This window comes from Hordeum vulgare, chromosome 5H, assembly GCF_904849725.1.
Source record: "Hordeum vulgare subsp. vulgare chromosome 5H, MorexV3_pseudomolecules_assembly, whole genome shotgun sequence".
NCBI lineage: Eukaryota > Viridiplantae > Streptophyta > Magnoliopsida > Poales > Poaceae > Hordeum > Hordeum vulgare.
The window spans coordinates 530,071-541,102 of NC_058522.1; positions in this window are offsets into that span (position 1 = coordinate 530,071).

Here is an 11,032-nt window from a genome sequence, read left to right on the forward strand (position 1 = left end):
CGATCCAAACGTTTCGGAAACCACGGGGTCCGATTACGTGGAACTCGTCCAAACTCGTAGTTTTGGCCTATTCTGGCTAGTTCTATAGGCAATTACTCACTGATTTTGGATCCCGCTGCGATCCGAACGTTTCGGGAATCCCAAACTTTAGTTACACGGAACTCGTCAAAACTAGCGGTTTTGACCTATTCTGGCCACATTTGTATGCTATTAGTCACTGATTTTCGGTCCTCCTGGGATCCAAATGTTTTGGGAACCATGGGGTCCGGTTACGTGGAACTTGTCAAAACTCGTTGTTTTGGCCTATTCCGGCCAGTTTTGTAGGCTATTAGTCACTGATTTTTGGTCCCGCTGTGATCCGAATATTTCGGGAACTCCATTGTCCGGTTACGTGGAACTCGTCAAAACACGCAATTTTGGCCTATTCTGGCTAGTTTTGTATGATATTACTCACTGATTTTGGATCCCGCTGCGATCCGAACGTTTTGGGAAACCTGAGATCCACTTACGGGGTACTCGTCAAAACACGCAATTTTGGCCTATTCGTACCAGTTTTCTATGCTATTAGTTACTGATTTTGGGTTCCGCTGTGATCCGAATGTTTCGGGAACCCTTGGGTCCGGTTACATGGAACTCGTCAAAACTCTTGTGATCCGAAAGTTTCGGGAACCCCAGGGTCCGGTTACGGGAAACTCGTCAAAAAGAGCAGTTTTGGCCTATTCTGGCCGGTTTTGTATGCTATTACTCAGTGATTTTGGGTCCCGCTGCGAGCCAAACGTTTCGGCAACCCCGGGGTCCGGTTACGTGGAACTCGTCAAAACTCGCAGTTTTGGCCTATTCTGGCTAGTTATGTATGTTATTACTCACTGATTTTGGATCCCGCCGCGATCCAAACATTTCGGGAACCCCGAGATCCACTTACGGGGAACTCGTCAAAACTCGCAGTTCTGCCCTATTCCGACCATTTTTGTATGCTATTAGTCACTGATTTTGGGTTCCACTGTGATCCGAATGTTTCGGGAACCCTTGGGTCCGATTACGGGGAACTCGTGAAAACTCTTGTGATCCGAAATTTCGGGAACCCCGGGATTCGGTTACGGGGAACTCTCAAAAAGCGCAGTTTTTGCCTATTCTGGCTGATTTTGTATGCTTATTACTCAGTGATTTTGGGTCCCGCTGCGAGCCAAACGTTTCGGGAACCCCGGGGTCCGGTTACGGGGAAGTCGTAAAAAATCGCAGTTTTGGACTATTGTGGCCAATTTTCTATGCTATTACTCATTGATTTTTGGTCGTGCTGCGATCCAAACATTTCGGAAACCCTGGGGTCCGATTACGTGGAACTCGTCAAAAAGAGCAGTTTTGGCCTATTCTGGCCGGTTTTGTATGCTATTACTCAGTGATTTTGGGTCCCGCTGCGAGCCAAACATTTCGGCAACCCCGGGGTCCGGTTACGTGGAACTCGTCAAAACTCACAGTTTTGGCCTATTCTGGCTAGTTATGTATGCTATTACTCACTGATTTTGGATCCCCCCGCGATCCAAACATTTCGGGAACCACGAGATCCACTTACGGGGAACTCGTCAAAACTCGCAGTTTGTCCATACTCCGACCATTTTTCTATGCTATTAGTCACTGATTTTGGGTTCCACTGTGATCCGAATGTTTCGGGAACCCTTGGGTCCGATTACGGGGAACTCGTCAAAACTTTTGTGATCCGAAATTTCGGGAACCCCGGGGTTATGTTACGGGGAACTCTCAAAAAGCGCAGTTTTGGCCTATTCTGGCCGGTTTTGTATGCTTATTAGTGAGTGATTTTGGGTCCCGCTGCGAGCCAAACGTTTTGGGAACCCCGGGGTCCGGTTACGGGGAACTCGTAAAAAATCGCAGTTTTGGACTATTGTGGCCAATTTTGTATGCTATTACTAAGTGATTTTGGGTCGTGCTGCGATCCAAATGTTTCGGAAACCCCGGGGTCCGATTACGTGGAACTCGTCAAAACTCGTAGTTTTGGCCTATTCTGGCTAGTTCTATAGGCAATTACTCACTGATTTTGGATCCCGCCGCGATCAGAACGTTTCGGGAATCCCAAAGTTTAGTTACACGGAACTCGCCAAAACTAGCGGTTTTGACATATTCTGGCCACGTTTGTATGCTATTAGTCACTGATTTTGGGTCCTCCTGGGATCCAAATGTTTTGGGAACCATGGGGTCCGGTTACGTGGAACTCGTCAAAACTCGTTGTTTTGGCCTATTCCGGCCAGTTTTGTAAGCTATTAGTCACTGATTTTTGGTCCCGCTGTGATCCGAATGTTTCGGAAACTCCGTTGTGCGGTTACGTGGAACTCGTCAAAACTCGTAGTTTTGGCCTATTCTGGCTAGTTTTGTATGATATTACTCACTGATTTTGGATCCCGCTGCGATCCGAAAGTTTTGGGAAACCCGAGATCCACTTACGGGGTACTCGTCAAAACTCGCAATTTTGGCCTATTCCTACCAGTTTGCTATGCTATTAGTTACTGATTTTGGGTTCCGCTGTGATCCGAATGTTTCGGGAACCCTTGGGTCCGGTTACAGGGAACTCGTCAAAACTCTTGTGATCCAAAAGTTTCGGGAACCCCGGGGTCCGGTTACGGGGAACTCGTCAAAAAGAGCAGTTTTGCCTATTATGGCCGGTTTTGAATGCTATTACTCAGTGATTTTGGGTCCCGCTGCGAGCCAAACGTTTCGGCAACCCCGAGGTCCGGTTATGTGGAACTCGTCAAAACTCGCAGTATTGGCCTATTCTGGCTAGTTATGTATGCTATTACTCACTTATTTTGGATCCCGCCGCGATCCAAACATTTAGGGAACCCCGAGATCCACTTACGGGGAACTCGTCAAAGCTCGCAGTTCTGCCCTATTCCGACCATTTTTCTATGCTATTTGTCACTGATTTTGGGTTCCACTGTGATCGGAATGTTTCGGGAACCCTTGGGTCCGATTATGGGGAACTCGTCAAAACTCTTGTGATCCGAAATTTCGGGAACCCCGGGATTCGGTTACGGGGAACTCTCAAAAAGCGCAGTTTTGGCCTATTCCGGCCAGTTTTGTATGCTTATTAACGAGTGATTTTGGGTCCCGCTGCGAGCCAAACGTTTCGGGAACCCCGGGGTCCGGTTAAGGGGGAAGTCGTAAAAAATCGCAGTTTTGGACTATTGTGGCCAATTTTCTATGCTATTACTCAGTGATTTTTTGTCGTGCTGCGATCCAAACATTTCGGAAACCCTGGGGTCCGATTACGTGGAACTCGTCAAAAAGAGCAGTTTTGGCCTATTCTGGCCGGTTTTGTATGCTATTACTCAGTGATTTTGGGTCCCGCTGCGAGCCAAACATTTCGGCAACCCCGGGGTCCGGTTACGTGGAACTCGTCAAAACTCACAGTTTTGGCCTATTCTGGCTAGTTATGTATGCTATTACTCACTGATTTTGGATCCCGCCGCGATCCAAACATTTCGGGAACCACGAGATCCACTTACGGGGAACTCGTCAAAACTCGCAGTTTGTCCATACTCCGACCATTTTTCTATGCTATTAGTCACTGATTTTGGGTTCCACTGTGATCCGAATGTTTCGGGAACCCTTGGGTCCGATTACGGGGAACTCGTCAAAACTCTTGTGATCCGAAATTTCGGGAACCCCGGGGTTAAGTTACGGGGAACTCTCAAAAAGCGCAGTTTTGGCCTATTCTGGCCGGTTTTGTATGCTTATTAGTGAGTGATTTTGGGTCCCGCTGCGAGCCAAACGTTTTGGGAACCCCGGGGTCCGGTTACGGGGAACTCGTAAAAAATCGCAGTTTTGGACTATTGTGGCCAATTTTGTATGCTATTACTAAGTGATTTTGGGTCGTGCTGCGATCCAAACGTTTCGGAAACCCCGGGGTCCGATTACGTGGAACTCGTCAAAACTCGTAGTTTTGGCCTATTCTGGCTAGTTCTATAGGCAATTACTCACTGATTTTGGATCCCGCCGCGATCAGAACGTTTCGGGAATCCCAAAGTTTAGTTACACGGAACTCGTCAAAACTAGCGGTTTTGACATATTCTGGCCACGTTTGTATGCTATTAGTCACTGATTTTGGGTCCTCCTGGGATCCAAATGTTTTGGGAACCATGGGGTCCGGTTACGTGGAACTCGTCAAAACTCGTTGTTTTGGCCTATTCCGGCCAGTTTTGTAAGCTATTAGTCACTGATTTTTGGTCCCGCTGTGATCCGAATGTTTCGGAAACTCCGTTGTGCGGTTACGTGGAACTCGTCAAAACTCGTAGTTTTGGCCTATTCTGGCTAGTTTTGTATGATATTACTCACTGATTTTGGATCCCGCTGCGATCCGAAAGTTTTGGGAAACCCGAGATCCACTTACGGGGTACTCGTCAAAACTCGCAATTTTGGCCTATTCCTACCAGTTTGCTATGCTATTAGTTACTGATTTTGGGTTCCGCTGTGATCCGAATGTTTCGGGAACCCTTGGGTCCGGTTACAGGGAACTCGTCAAAACTCTTGTGATCCAAAAGTTTCGGGAACCCCGGGGTCCGGTTACGGGGAACTCGTCAAAAAGAGCAGTTTTGCCTATTATGGCCGGTTTTGAATGCTATTACTCAGTGATTTTGGGTCCCCCTGCGAGCCAAACGTTTCGGCAACCCCGAGGTCCGGTTATGTGGAACTCGTCAAAACTCGCAGTATTGGCCTATTCTGGCTAGTTATGTATGCTATTACTCACTTATTTTGGATCCCGCCGCGATCCAAACATTTAGGGAACCCCGAGATCCACTTACGGGGAACTCGTCAAAGCTCGCAGTTCTGCCCTATTCCGACCATTTTTCTATGCTATTTGTCACTGATTTTGGGTTCCACTGTGATCGGAATGTTTCGGGAACCCTTGGGTCCGATTATGGGGAACTCGTCAAAACTCTTGTGATCCGAAATTTCGGGAACCCCGGGATTCGGTTACGGGGAACTCTCAAAAAGCGCAGTTTTGGCCTATTCCGGCCAGTTTTGTATGCTTATTACCGAGTGATTTTGGGTCCCGCTGCGAGCCAAACGTTTCGGGAACCCCGGGGTCCGGTTAAGGGGGAAGTCGTAAAAAATCGCAGTATTGGACTATTGTGGCCAATTTTCTATGCTATTACTCAGTGATTTTTTGTCGTGCTGCGATCCAAACATTTCGGAAACCCTGGGGTCCGATTACGTGGAACTCGTCAAAAAGAGCAGTTTTGGCCTATTCTGGCCGGTTTTGTATGCTATTACTCAGTGATTTTGGGTCCCGCTGCGAGCCAAACATTTCGGCAACCCCGGGGTCCGGTTACGTGGAACTCGTCAAAACTCGAAGTTTTGGCCTATTCTAGCTAGTTATGTATGCTATTACTCACTGATTTTGGATCCCGCCGCGATCCAAACATTTTGGGAACCACGAGATCCACTTACGGGGAACTCGTCAAAACTCGCAGTTTGGCCATACTCCGACCATTTTTCTATGCTATTAGTCACTGATTTTGGGTTCCATTGTGATCCGAATGTTTCGGGAACCCTTGGGTCCGATTACGGGGAACTCGTCAAAACTTTTGTGATCCGAAATTTCGGGAACCCCGGGGTTTGGTTACGGGGAACTCTCAAAAAGCGCAGTTTTGGCCTTTTCTGGCCGGTTTTGTATGCTTATTACTGAGTGATTTTGGGTCCCGCTGCGAGCCAAACGTTTCGGGAACCCCGGGGTCCGGTTACGGGGAACTCGTAAAAAATCGCAGTTTTGGACTATTGTGGCCAATTTTGTATGCTATTACTGAGTGATTTTGGGTCCTGCTGCGATCCAAACGTTTCGGAAACCCCAGGGTCCGATTACGTGGAACTCGTCAAAACTCGTAGTTTTGGCCTATTCTGGCTAGTTCTATAGGCAATTACTCACTGATTTTGGATCCCGCCGCGATCCGAACGTTTCGGGAATCCCAAAGTTTAGTTACACGGAACTCGTCAAAACTAGCGGTTTTGACCTATTCTAGCCACGTTTGTATGCTATTAGTCACTGATTTTGGGTCCTCCTGGGATCCATATGTTTTGGGAACCATGGGGTCCGGTTACGTGGAACTCGTCATAACTCGTTGTTTTGGCCTATTCCGGCCAGTTTTGTATGCTATTAGTCACTGATTTTTGGTCCCGCTGTGATCCGAATGTTTCGGGAACTCCGTTGTCCGGTTACGTGGAACTCGTCAAAACTCGTAGTTTTGGCCTATTCTGGCTAGTTTTGTATGATATTACTCACTGATTTTGGATCCCGCTGCGATCCGAACGTTTTGGGAAACCCGAGATCCACTTACGGGGTACTCGTCAAAATTCGCAATTTTGGCCTATTCCTACCAGTTTTCGATGCTATTAGTTACTGATTTTGGGTTCCGCTGTGATCCGAATGTTTCGGGAACCCTTGGGTCCGGTTACAGGGAACTCGTCAAAACTCCTGTGATTCGAAAGTTTCGGGAACCCCGGGGTGCGGTTACGGGGAACTCGTCAAAAAGAGCAGTTTTGGCCTATTCTGGCCGGTTTTGTATGCTATTACTCAGTGATTTTGGGTCCCGCTGCGAGCCAAACGTTTCGGCAACCCCGGGGTCCGGTTACGTGGAACTCGTCAAAACTCGCAGTTTTGGCCTATTCTGGCTAGTTATGTATGCTATTACTCACTGATTTTGGATCCCGTCGCGATCCAAACATTTCGGGAACCCCGAGATCCACTTACGGGGAACTCGTCAAAACTCGCAGTTTTGCCCTATTCCGACCATTTTTCTATGCTATTAGTCACTGATTTTGGGTTCCACTGTGATCCTAATGTTTCGGGAACTCTTGGGTCCGATTACGGGGAACTCGTCAAAACTCTTGTGATCCGAAATTTCAGGAACCCCGGGATTCGGTTATGGGGAACTCTGAAAAAGCGCAGTTTTGGCCTATTCTGGCCGATTTTGTATGCTTATTACTTAGTGATTTTGGGTCCCGCTGCGAGCCAAACGTTTCGGGAACCCCGGGGTCCGGTTATGGGGAACTCGTAAAAAATCGCAGTTTGGACTATCGTGGCTAATTTTCTATGCTATTACTTAGGGATTTTGGGTCGTGCTGCGATCCAAACATTTCGGAAACCCTGGGGTCCGATTACGTGGAACTCGTCAAAAAGAGCAGTTTTGGCCTATTCTGGCCGGTTTTGTATGCTATTACTCAGTGATTTTGGGTCCCGCTGCGAGCCAAACATTTCGGCAACCCCGGGGTCCGGTTACGTGGAACTCGTCAAAACTCGCAGTTTTGGACTATTCTAGCTAGTTATGTATGCTATTAATCACTGATTTTGGATCCCGCCGTGATCCAAACATTTCGGGAACCCCGAGATCCACTTACGGGGAACTCGTCAAAACTTGCAGTTTTGCCATATTCCGACCATTTTTCTATGCTATTAGTCACTGATTTTGGGTTCCACTGTGATCCGAATGTTTCGGGAACCCTTGGATCCGATTACGGGGAACTCGTCAAAACTCTTGTGATCCGAAATTTCGGGAACCCCGGGGTTCGGTTACGGGGAACTCCCAAAAAGCGCAGTTTTGGCCTATTCTGGCCGGTTTTGTATCCTTATTACTGAGTGATTTTGGGTCCCGCTGCGAGCCAAACGTTTTGGGAACCCCGGGGTCCGGTTACGGGGAACTCGTAAAAAATCACAGTTTTGGACTATTGTGGCCAATTTCGTATGCTATTACTGAGTGATTTTGGGTCGTGCTGCGATCCAAACGTTTCGGAAACCCGGGGTCCGATTACGTGGAACTCGTCAAAAAGAGCAGTTTTGGCCTATTCTGGCCGGTTTTGTATGCTATTACTCAGTGATTTTGGGTCCCGCTGCGAGCCAAACATTTCGACAACCCCGGGGTCCGGTTACGTGGAACTCGTCAAAACTCGCTGTTTTGGCCTATTCTAGCTAGTTATGTATGCTATTACTCACTGATTTTGGATCCCGCCGCGATCCAAACATTTCGGGAACCACGAGATCCAATTACGGGGAACTCGTCAAAACTTGCAGTTTGGCCATACTCCGACCATTTTTCTATGCTATTAGTCACTGATTTTGGGTTCCACTGTGATCGGAATGTTTCGGGAACCCTTGGGTCCGATTACGGGGAACTCGTCAAAACTCTTGTGATCCGAAATTTCGGGAACCCCGGGGTTCGGTTACGGGGAACTCTCAAAAAGCGCAGTTTTGGCCTATTCTGGCCAGTTTTGTATGCTTATTAGTGAGTGATTTTGGGTCCCGCTGCGAGCCAAACCTTTCGGGAACCCCGGGGTCCGGTTACGGGGAACTCGTAAAAAATCGCAGTTTTGGACTATTGTGGCCAATTTTGTATGCTATTACTGAGTGATTTTGGGTCGTGCTGCGATCCAAACGTTTCGGAAACCCCGGGGTCCGATTACGTGGAACTCGTCAAAACTTCTAGTTTTGGCCTATTCTGGCTAGTTCTATAGGCAATTACTCAATGATTTTGGATCCCGCTGCGATCCGAACGTTTCAGGAATCCCAAAGTTTTGTTACACGGAACTCATCAAAACTAGCGGTTTTCACCTATTCTGGCCACGTTTGTATGCTATTAGTCACTGATTTTGGGTCCTCCTGGGATCCAAATGTTTTGGGAACCATGGGGTCCGGTTACGTGGAACTCGTCAAAACTCGTTGTTTTGGCCTATTCCGGCCAGTTTTGTATGCTATCAGTCACTGATTTTTGGTCCCGCTGTGATCCGAATGTTTCGGAAACTCCGTTGTGCGGTTACGTGGAACTCGTCCAAACTCGTAGTTTTGGCCTATTCTGGCTAGTTTTGTATGATATTACTCACTGATTTTGGATCCCGCTGCGATCCGAACGTTTTGGGAAACCCGAGATCCACTTACGGGGTACTCGTCAAAACTCGCAATTTTGGCCTATTCCTACCAGTTTTCTATGCTATTAGTTACTGATTTTGGGTTCCGCTGTGATCCGAATGTTTCGGGAACCCTTGGGTCCGGTTACAGGGAAATCGTCAAAACTCTTGTGATCCGAAAGTTTTGGGAACCCCGGGATCCGATTACAGGGAACTCGTCAAAAAGAGCAGTTTTGGCCTATTCTGGCCGGTTTTGTGTGCTATTACTCAGTGATTTTGGGTCCCGCTGCGCGCCAAACGTTTCGGCAACCCCGGGGTCCAGTTACGTGGAACTCGTCAAAACTCGCAGTTTTGGCCTATTCTGGCTTGTTATGTATGCTATTACTCACTGATTTTGGATCCCGCCGCGATCAAAACATTTCGAGAACCCCGAGATCCACTTACGGGGAACTCGTCAAAACTCGCAGTTTTGCCCTATTCCGACCATATTTCTATGCTATTAGTCACTGATTTTGGGTTCCACTGTGATCCAAATGTTTCGGGAACCCTTGGGTCCAATTACGGGGAACTCGTCAAAACTCTTGTGATCCGAAATTTCGGGAACCCCGGGATTTGGTTACGGGGAACTCTCAAAAAGCGCAGTTTTGGCCTATTCTGGCCGGTTTTGTATGCTTATTACTAAGTGATTTTGGGTCCCGCTGCGAGCCAAACGTTTCGGAAACCCCGGGGTCCGGTTACGGGGAAGTCGTAAAAAATCGCAGTTTTGGACTATTGTGGCTAATTTTATATGCTATTACTCAGTGATTTTTGGTCTTGCTGCGATCCAAACATTTTGGAAACCCTGGGGTCCGATTACGTGGAACTCGTCAAAAAGAGCAGTTTTGGCCTATTCTGGCCGGTTTTGTATGCTATTACTCAGTGATTTTGGGTCCCGCTGCGAGCCAAACATTTCGGCAACCCCGGGGTCCGGTTACGTGTAACTCGTCAAAACTCACAGTTTTGGCCTATTCTAGCTAGTTATGTATGCTATTACTCACTGATTTTGGATCCCGCCGCGATCCAAACATTTCGGGAACCACGAGATCCTCTTACGGGGAACTCGTCAAAGCTCGCAGTTCTGCCCTATTCCGACCATTTTTCTATGCTATTAGTCACTGATTTTGGGTTCCACTGTGATCGGAATGTTTCGGGAACCCTTGGGTCCGATTACGGGGAACTCGTCAAAACTCTTGTGATCCGAAATTTCGGGAACCCCGGGATTCGGTTACGGGGAACTCTCAAAAAGCGCAGTTTTGGCCTATTCTGGCCGGTTTTGTATGCTTATTACTCAATGATTTTGGGTCCCGCTGCGAGCCAAACGTTTCGGGAACCCCGGGGTCCGGTTACGGGGAAGTCGTAAAAAATCGCAGTTTTGGACTATTGTTGCCAATTTTCTATGCTATTACTCAGTGATTTTTGGTCGTGCTGCGATCCAAACATTTCGGAAACCCTGGGGTCCGATTACGTGGAACTCGTCAAAAAGAGCAGTTTTGGCCTATTCTGGCCGGTTTTGTATGCTATTACTCAGTGATTTTGGGTCCCGCTGCGAGCCAAACATTTCGGCAACCCCGGGGTCCGGTTACGTGGAACTCGTCAAAACTCGCTGTTTTGGCCTATTCTAGCTAGTTATGTATGCTATTACTCACTGATTTTGGATCCCGCCGCGATCCAAACATTTCGGGAACCACGAGATCCACTTACGGGGAACTCGTCAAAACTCGCAGTTTGGCCATGCTCCGACCATTTTTCTATGCTATTAGTCACTGATTTTGGGTTCCACTGTGATCCGAATGTTTCGGGAACCCTTGGGTCCGATTACGGGGAACTCGTCAAAACTCTTGTGATCCGAAATTTCGGGAACCCCGGGGTTCGGTTATGGATAACTCTCAAAAAGCGCAGTTTTGGCCTATTCTGGCCGGTTTTGCATGCTTATTAGTGAGTGATTTTGGGTCCCGCTGCGAGCCAAACCTTTCGGGAACCCCGGGGTCCGGTTACGGGGAACTCGTAAAAAATCGCAGTTTTGGACTATTGTGGCCAATTTTGTATGCTATTACTGAGTGATTTTGGGTCGTGCTGCGATCCAAACGTT